The sequence below is a fragment of the Salvelinus namaycush genome, chromosome 29 (assembly GCF_016432855.1).
Source record: "Salvelinus namaycush isolate Seneca chromosome 29, SaNama_1.0, whole genome shotgun sequence".
Taxonomy (NCBI): Eukaryota; Metazoa; Chordata; class Actinopteri; order Salmoniformes; family Salmonidae; genus Salvelinus; species Salvelinus namaycush.
This window is the reverse complement of record NC_052335.1, coordinates 30,145,835-30,155,128: the sequence shown is the minus strand read 5'-3', so window position 1 is coordinate 30,155,128 and position 9,294 is coordinate 30,145,835. Positions and strand designations below refer to the sequence as shown.

Below are 9,294 nucleotides of genomic sequence, written 5' to 3'. Positions count from 1 at the left end.
TCGCCGAAGTCAAGGATTGGTAGGATAGTCAGTTTTACGAAGGTATGTTTGGCAGCAAAGTGAAGGAGGCTTTGTTGCGAAATAGGAAGCCAATTCTAGATTTAATTTTGGATTGAAGATGCTTAATATGAGTCTGGAAGGAGAGTTTACAGTCTAACCAGACACCTAGGTACTCATAGTTGTCCACATATTCTAAGTCAGAACTGTCCAGAGTAGTGATGCTAGTCGGGCGGGCGGGCGAAGAGCATGCATTTTGTTTTACTAGCATTTAAGAGCAGTTGGAGGCCACGGAAGGAGTGTTGCATGGCATTGAAGCTCGTCTGGCGGTTTGTTAACAGTGTCCAGAGAAGGGCCAGAAGTATACAGAATGGTGTCGTCTGCGTAGAGGTGGATCAAATTATCATCCGCAGCAAGAGCGACATCATTGATGTATACAGAGAAAAAGAGTCAGCCCGAGAATTGAACCCTGTGGCTCCCCCATAGACTGCCAGAGGTCCGTACAACAGGCCCTCCGATTTGACACACTGAACTCTATCTGAGAAGTAGTTAGTGAACCAGGTGAGGCAGTCATTAGAGAAACCAAGGCTGTTGAGTCTGCCGATAAGACTACGGTGATTGAGAGTCGAAAGTCTTGGCCAGATCGATGAAGACTGCTGCACAGTACTGTATTTTATCGATGGCGGTTATGATATCGTTTAATACCTTGAGCGTGGCTGAGATGCACCCGTGACCAGCTCGGACACCAGATTGCATAGCGGAGAAGGTACGGTGGGATTCGAAATGGTCGGTGATCTGTTAGCACACTTAGCTTTCGAAGACTTTAGAAAGGCAGGGCAGGATGGATATAGGTCTGTAACAGTTTGGGTCTAGAGTGTCTCCCCCTTTGAAGAGGGGGATGACCGCGGCCACTTTCCAATCTTTAGGAATCTCAGATGAAACGAAAGAAAGGTTGAACAGACTAGTAACAGGGATTGCAACGATGGAGGTGGATAATTTTAGGAAGAGAAGGTCCAGATTGTCTAGCCCATCTTATTTGTAGGGATCCAGATTTTGCAGCTCTTTCAGAACATCAGCTATCTGGATTTGGGTGATGGAGAAGCAGGGGGGGGGGGGGGGGGCTTGGGCCATTTGCTGCGGGGGGTGCAGAGCTGTTTGCCGGGGTAGCCAGGTGGAAGCATGGCCAGCCATAGAGAAATGCTTATTGAAATTATTGATTATCGTGGAATTATCGGTGGTGACAGTGTTTCCTAGCCTCAGTGCAGTGGGTAGCTGGGAGCAAGTGCTCTTATTTTTCATGGACTTTAGTGTCCCAAAACGTTTTGGAATTAGTGCTGCAGGATGCAAATTTCTGTTTGAAAAAGCTAGCCTTTTTGATAGGGGCATGATTAATTAAGATGGTGAGGAAAGCACTTTTAAAAGAACAGCCAGGCATCCTCTACTGACGGGATGAGGTCAATATCCCTCCAGGAACCCCGGCCAGGTCCATTAGAAAGGCCTGCTCGCTGAAGTGTTTTAGGGAGCGTTTGACAGTGATGAGGGCTCGTCGTTTGACCCATAACGGACGCAGGCAATGAGGCAGTGATCGCTGAGATCCTGGTTGAAAACAGCAGAGGTGTATTTAGAGGGCATGTTGGTCAGGATGATATCTATGAGGGTGCCCATGTTTACAGATTTGGGGTTGTACCTGGTAGGTTCCTTGATAATTTGTGTGAGATTGAGGGCATCTAGCTTAGATTGTAGGACGGCCGGGGTGTTACGCATATCCCAGTTTAGGTCACCTAACAGTACGAACTCTGACGATAGATAGGGGCAATCAATTCACATATGGTGTCCAGGGCACAGCTGGAGCTGAGAGGGGGTCTATAACAAGCAGCAACAGTGAGGGACTCATTTCTGGCGAGACGGATTTTTAAAAGTAGAAGCTCGAACTGTTTGGGCACAGACCTGGATAGTATGACAGAACTCTGCAGGCTCTCTCTACAGTAGATAGCAACGCCGCCCCCTTCAGCAGTTCTATCTTGACGGAAAATGTAATTGGGGAAGGAAATTTCAGAATTTAAAAATCACAAGAGCAATTTTGAGGTCTGAAAAAAAATTATGTGCAACTCCCCTTTAATTGCACATTCAGAAAGTGGGGAATGTGTCAGTGTAGTGATGTTTGTTAGGCTTACTGCTGCAGCACGTTATGGCAGCGTTTGCAAAAGGATGGCCACCCAATTGATAAAAATAATCATATCTTTGTCAGGTAAGCCTACTTTGCAGTTAACATTTAATTGAGTTTTTGCAGAAAGTCCGTCTACCCACAAGATGGTTATCATTACTAGCACGGCTAACTGGCAACATACTGAGTGATAGACAAATGCACATACCAAGCAGACAGACTGAGGCAAAAGGAAATATTGCCAGAAATTAATTGGCAGATTGTGTTAATTTGGGCTTTTTAAGCCAATAGTGGCTAACCAGGGGTAGGATAATGTCAATGTGGTTTTGGTTGAATAGTAGCCAAGAGCTTGTTTATGAAAGTTTGCGATGGGAACACATGAAAAACATGCATGTACTTTCAGAATTGCTTGGTGAGCTACTCATACACGTTGGCTGCGAGCTACCGGTAGCTCGCGATCTACCCGTTGGGAGAACTGTGTACCGTGTCCTAGACCTAATACTGCAGCATACCCAGCCTCCTTTTCCCCTACGAACTAACACAGTGAACACAGCTCTGTTACTGGCTCAGCAGCATTCAGAACAACTCAAAACTTAGCCATCGTGTGAGCTCTCCCTGGTGGACAATCGCAGAACTTGAGAAGTAAAGCAATGCAAGGAGAGTGAGTCAGTCTGGGCTTTGCTTTCCGCATTCTCTTCTGAGCATTAGCCGTCTTGGATTCCTTATCCTTCTTGGACCTTTTAGTCTTCTGCGCCTCGGAAGTAAGTCCTTTTTGGGTGTCCTTACCTACACCACGGTACATGAAGGCATCTGGCAAAAGAGACAAAAATTGATTAAACTACATTAGATGTCATAGGGCTAATTTTCCACTATCAGAACCGGAGGAACAAGACCTAAGGACAGCCAATAATGGTGATTCAAGGAAGTAAACATGTATTCTTAAACTAATTGTATATTTGGCCACATAGTGACAAGGCTGCCAATAAGTGAGGAAGTCTCAATTTCACACAACTGGAAGAAAGTAATACTCCACAACAACAAAAGTGTAACTGTGTAGCTTTACTTACAGCGAGGACAAAAGTGTTACTGTGTAGCTTTACTTACAGCGAGGACAAAAGTGTAACTGTGTAGCTTTACTTACAGCGAGGACAAAAGTGTTACTGTGTAGCTGTACTTACAGCGAGGACAAAAGTGTTACTGTGTAGCTTTACTTACAGCGAGGACAAAAGTGTTACTGTGTAGCTTTACTTACAGCGAGGACAAAAGTGTAACTGTGTAGCTTTACTTACAGCGAGGACAAAAGTGTTACTGTGTAGCTTTACTTACAGCGAGGACAAAAGTGTTACTATGTAGCTTTACTTACAGCGAGGACAAAAGGCTCCAAGCACAAAGCGCTTCACTTCCAGTAGCACCCCATTCACTACCAAGTCTCTCCTGGCCTGGAATGTTGTGAAGTGCATTGCTAGCCACTAGTCCTTTCTGTTCACCAACTCCTCTGCAACAATCTTCAGCCATTGTTTTGTAAAGGAAAATATCAACCAGTGGAATTACAAGTATTGAATAAGAAACAAATTATGCATAATATTACATTTTGTCAATTAGCAATGAGAAGAGATACAAGCAATGTAAGGTGACTAATTTACTTGGAATGAGAGGAACTTCAAAATCATCCTTTTGAGAGAGAAGTATGGATTCATGCAGCCATCCTTACCTGAGCCTCAGCCTCTTGACGATAGTCATCAAATGGTTCCAGACATCCAAGTTTCTCCTCCAACTGGATAAGTCCAGGAGATCCAGAACCACACCTAGAGCCTTCTGAAGATCACCCTCTCTGAAACAAATGGATTCTTCCTTTACTATGAACACCTTCAAGTGACCAACGTCAATGTGAAGTGCGCATCCACCAAACACATTCATCTTAATGTGTAAAAGCCCCTGTTTCATGCACAACATTGAAAGAATGGCCAGACCATCAAGATACACCATAAATTGGCTATTTTTCCACATTTTACACGCTACGGCACAGTGTCCTTACCTCTTAAGGATCAGTTTTTTCAATTTTCACATAAAATGACATACCCAAATCTAACTACATGTAGCTCAGGACCTGAGGCAAGGATATGCATATTCTTGATACCATTTGAAAGGAAACACTTTGAAGAAGTTTGTGGAAATGTGAAATTGATGTAGGAGAATAACACATTAGACCTGGTAAAAGATAAAAAAAAATGTTTGTATTATTTGTTCCATCATCTTTGAAATGCAAGAGAAAGGCAATAATGTATTATCGCAGCGCAGGCACAATTTAGATTTTGGCCAATAGATGGCATCAGTGTGTGCATAAAGTTGCAGATTGTTCCAGCGAAGCATTTCAATACTGGACAATATTTTGTATCAAGTCTGCCCAAATGTGCCCAATTGGTCAATTGATACATTTTCAAGTACATAATAACTATAGAGAACATACAAAAATGATATGGTAATAAACATTAAGTTTACACACTCCCAGGAATGTCATACATGATGGATCATTAGCTTATACACCAACTTTCACACATCTAGATGGCCGGGCGGAGTGGTAAAAAAGGGCCAGAGGGCGGGATGCCTTCTGAGAATTCATAGGCGATCGAATAAACCCCCACTTCCTTCCATTCTGCTAGCAAACGTGCAATCTTTGGAAAAAATCGATGACCTACGCAGAATTTTAAACTACCAACAGGACATTCAAAACTGTAATATTTTATGCTTCACGGAATCGTGGCTGAACGACGACATTATTAACATACAGCTGGCTGGCTATACGCTGTATCTGCAGGATAGAACAGCTGCGTCTGGTAAGTAAAGGGGCTGCGGAAAAAATATTTTGGTAAAAAAAAACAGCTGGTGCACGATATCTAAGGAAGTCTTGAGGTTTTGCTCGCCTGAGGTAGAGTATCTCATGATAAGCTGTAGACCACACCATGTACCTAGAGAGTTTTCAGCTGTATTTCTCAGAGCTGTCTAAATACCACCACAGACCGATGCTGGCACTAAGACCACAGTGAATGAACTACTCCGCAATAAGAAAAGAGGAAAAGCCTCACCCAGAGCATGTTAAATGTGCAACCAGAGGAGAAAAAAATGGCTCTAGACCACCTTTACTCCACACAGAGACGCATGCAAAGTTCTCCCTCCATTTGTCAAATCTGACCATAATTCTATTCTCCAGATTCCTGCTTACAAACAAATTAAAAATCAGGAAGCACCAATGACTCGATCAATAAAAAAAATGTGGTCAAATGAAACAGATGCTAAGCTACAGGACTGTTTTGCTAGCACAGACTGGAATATGTTCCCGGGATTCTTCCTATGGCATTGAGGAGTACACCACATCAGTCATTGGCTTCATCAATAAGTGCGTCAATGACGTCGTCCCCACAGTGACCGTACCTCCATACCCCAACCAGAAGCCATGGATTACAGGCAACATCCGCACTGAGCTAAAGGCTAGAGCTGCCGCTTTCAAGGAGCGGGACTCTAACAAGGAAACTTAAAGAAATCCCGCTATGCCCTCCGACGAACCATCAAACAGGCAAAGAATCAATACAGGACTAAGATGAAATTGTACTACACCGGCTCTGACGCTCGGCGGATGTGGCAGGGCATGCAAACCATTACAGACTACAAAGGGAAGAACAGTCAAGAGCTGCCCAGTGAAACGAGCCTACCAGATGAGCTAAACTACTTCTATGCTAGCTTTGAGGAAAATAACACTGAAACATGCATGAGAGCACCAGCTGTTCCGGAAGACTGTGTGATCACGCTCTCCGCAGAAGATGTGAGTAACACCTTTAAAACAGGTCAACATTCACAAGGCCACAGGGCCAGACGGATTACCAGGACGTGTACTACGAGCATGCGCTGACCAACTGGCAAGTGTCTTCCCTGACATTTTCAACCTCTCCCTGTACGAGTCTGTAATACAAACATGTTTTAAGCAGACCACCATAGTCCCTGTGCCCAACACCACAAAAGGTAACCTGCCTAAATGACTACCGACCCGTAGCACTCTTGTCTGTAGCCATGAAGTGCTTTGAAAGGCTGGTCATGGCTCACCAACACCATTATCCCAGAAACCCTAGACCCACTCCAATTTGCATACAGCACCAACAGATCCAGAGACAATGCAATCTCTATTGCACTCTACACTACCCTTTCCCACCTGGACAAAAGGAACACCTATGTGAGAATGCTATTCATTGACTACAGCTCAGCGTTCAACACCATAGTGCCCTCAAAGCACATCACTAAGCTAAGGATCCTGGGACTAAAACACATCACTCTGCAACTGGTTCCTGGACTTCATGACGGGCCACCCCCAGGTGGTAAGGGTAGGTAACAACATCCACCATGCTGATCCTCAACACGGGGACCCCTCAGGGGTGCGTGCTCAGTCCCCTCCTGTACTCCCTGTTCACTCATGACCGCACGGCCAGGCACAACTCCAACACCATGATTAAGTTTGCCGATGACAACAGTGGTAGGCCTGATCACCACCAACAACGAGACAGCATATAGGGAGGAGGTTAAAGACCTGGCCGTGTGGTGCCAGGACAACAACCTCTCCCTCAACGTGATCAAGACAAAGGAGATGATTGTGGACTACAGGAAAAAGAGGACTGAGCACTCCACCATTCTCATCAACGGGGCTGTAGTGGAGCAGGTTGAGAGCGTCAAGTTCCTTGGCGTCCACATCGCCAACAAACTAACATGGTCCAAGCACACCAAGATAGTCGTGAAGAGGGCACAACAAAACCTATTCCCCCTCAGGAGACTGAAAAGATTTGGCATGGGTCCTCAGATCTTCAAAGGTTCTACAGCTGCACCGTCGAGAGCATCCTGACTGGTTGCATCACTGCCTGGTATGGCAACTGCTTGGCCTCTGACCGCATGGCACTAGAGGGGAGTGCGAAAGGCCCAGTACATCACTGGGGCAAAGCTTCTTGCCATCCAGGACCTCTATACCAGGCAGTGTCAGTGGAAGGCCCAAAAATGGTCAAAGACTCCAGCCACCCTAGTCATAGACTGTTCTCTCTGCTTCCGCACAGCAAGCGGTACCGGAGCACCAAGTCTAGGTCCAAGAGGCTTCTAAACAGCTTCTAACCCAAAGCCATAAGACTCCTGAACACCTAATCAAATGGCCACCGAGACTATTTGCATTGCCTTGAATTGTTTTGAACAGGACAATGACCCAACACACCTCCAGGCTCTGTAAGGGCTATGTGGCCAAGAAGGAAAGGGAAGGAGTGCTGCATCAGGGAAAGGGAGGTACCTAGTCAGTTGTCCAACAATGTATTCAACTGAAATGTGTCTTCCGCATTTAACCCAACCCCTCTGAATGGGAGAGGTGCCTTAAGTCGACATCCACGTCTTCGGCGCCCGGGACAGTGGGTTAACTGCCTTGCTCAGGGACAGAACGACAGATTTTTACCTTGTCAGCTCTGGGATTCGATCCAGCAACCTTCCGGTTCCTGGCTAAACGCTCTAACCACTAGGCTACCTGCCGCCAATGACCTGGCCTCCACAATCACCCCGACCTCACCCCAATTGGGATGGTTTTGGATGAGTTGGACCGCAGAGTGAAGGAAAAGCAGCCAACAAGTGCTCAGCATGTGGGAACTCCTTCAAGACAGTTGGAAAAGCATTCCTCATGAAGCTGGTTGAGAGAATGCCAAGTGTGTGCAAAGCTTTCATCAAGGCAAAGGGTGGCTACTTTGAAGTAGCATTTCTTCATGTACCGGTAGAGGTAGACATGGGCGTTAGGGGGGGGGCAAACTGTTGTCATAGGCATAGTCATTCAGAACCTTCACAGCTCCCTCGTGATCGTTGTAGAATTCCAGCATCTGCCATTGACACATACAAGTCAAAACATTATCTCATCATAGGTAGTGTGATAAGGGAACGTAGTTCAATGAAGGGAAAAGGGGATGCCAGGGGTCGTGTTCAGTAGGGCAAATCGTAGCAAACCACTTTGAAACGCAAAATTAAAATAAGTGTTAAGTTCAAGTAGTACCATTCCCCATTCTGTTTTGAAATGTTTTCTCCTGTTTCATGCCTACTAAACACAAACTAGTACTTACGTCAATGTAACCCAGAACAAAAAGATACCAGACCCCAGTAAGCTTCATGATATCCTTCAGGTTGACAGAGGATTGGCGGAAGTAGCTGTGCATCTCTTGAATGACACCAGCATCATACTCATCTGAAATTATTATGTCAAAGTCCATGTTAAGCTAAGGCACCACAGTTTCTGGTTACTCTTTGTTTTACCATGATGTTTGAAATGCATTGGAATTATGTCCCAAAAGGCACAGTTACATCATCTGTCCAGTAGATGGTGATGTTTTTACTCTTTTTTAACTAGGCAAGTCAGTAATAACAAATTCTTATTTCACAATGACGGCCTACCCCGGCCAAACCCTCCCCTAACCCGGACAACGCTGGGCCAATTGTGCACCGCCCTACGGGACTCTCGATCACGGCCGGTAGTGATACAGCCCGGGATCGAAACAGGGTCTGTAGTGACGCCTCTAGCACTGAGATGCAGTGCCTTAGGTCTCCCGAGTGGCACAGCAGTCTAGCACAAATTAAGATTTTTTACTATCGATGTAATTGACACCAACGAATAATGGATGTTTGGGGGTTGCCAGGTATCTATCCTCTTACCGGTGTTGGAGACGGTGATCTTTTTTTCCTTCTTCCTCCCCCCCCACACCAGATGAAGCAATCCAGGAAGCCACTGTAGGACTGGATCAGCTTAATCCGCTGGGACTGATCAGCTGACTGCTTGCCGTACCTCCAGCTCTCAGCGATGGACAGCTGACGCTTGGCGTACTCAAACTGCCCGTTCACCAGGTGAAACGAGTGTTCCAGACAGATCTACTGGACAAAACACGTCCTCAATATACATTCACATACAGTAACAGTCAACGGTTTGGACACACCTACTCATTCAATTGTTTTTATTTTTACTATTTTCTACATTGTAGAATAATAGTGAAGACATCAATATTATGAAATAACACATATGGAATCATGTAGAAACCCCAAAAAGTGTTTAATCAAAATATTTTATATTTTATACTTCTTCAAAG

The 9,294-nt window shown here is 45.2% G+C and overlaps 1 long non-coding RNA gene across 3 annotated transcripts in view; it reads right to left on the bottom strand.

The window, feature by feature from the left end:
* Positions 1-1,776: 1,776 nt before the first annotated feature.
* Positions 1,777-9,294, bottom strand: part of LOC120024384 — a 21,189-nt gene continuing 13,671 nt past the window's right edge. For 2 of the 3 annotated variants that reach the window (XR_005472823.1, XR_005472824.1), the window contains exons 6-9: positions 8,867-9,079; positions 3,873-3,992; positions 3,525-3,666; positions 1,777-2,971 (exon numbers count right to left, since the gene is read on the bottom strand). This is a non-coding gene — a long non-coding RNA (uncharacterized LOC120024384). Of the gene's footprint in view, positions 2,972-3,524; positions 3,667-3,872; positions 3,993-8,866; positions 9,083-9,294 lie in introns of all 3 variants that reach the window. The other variant, XR_005472825.1, reaches the window with a different exon arrangement.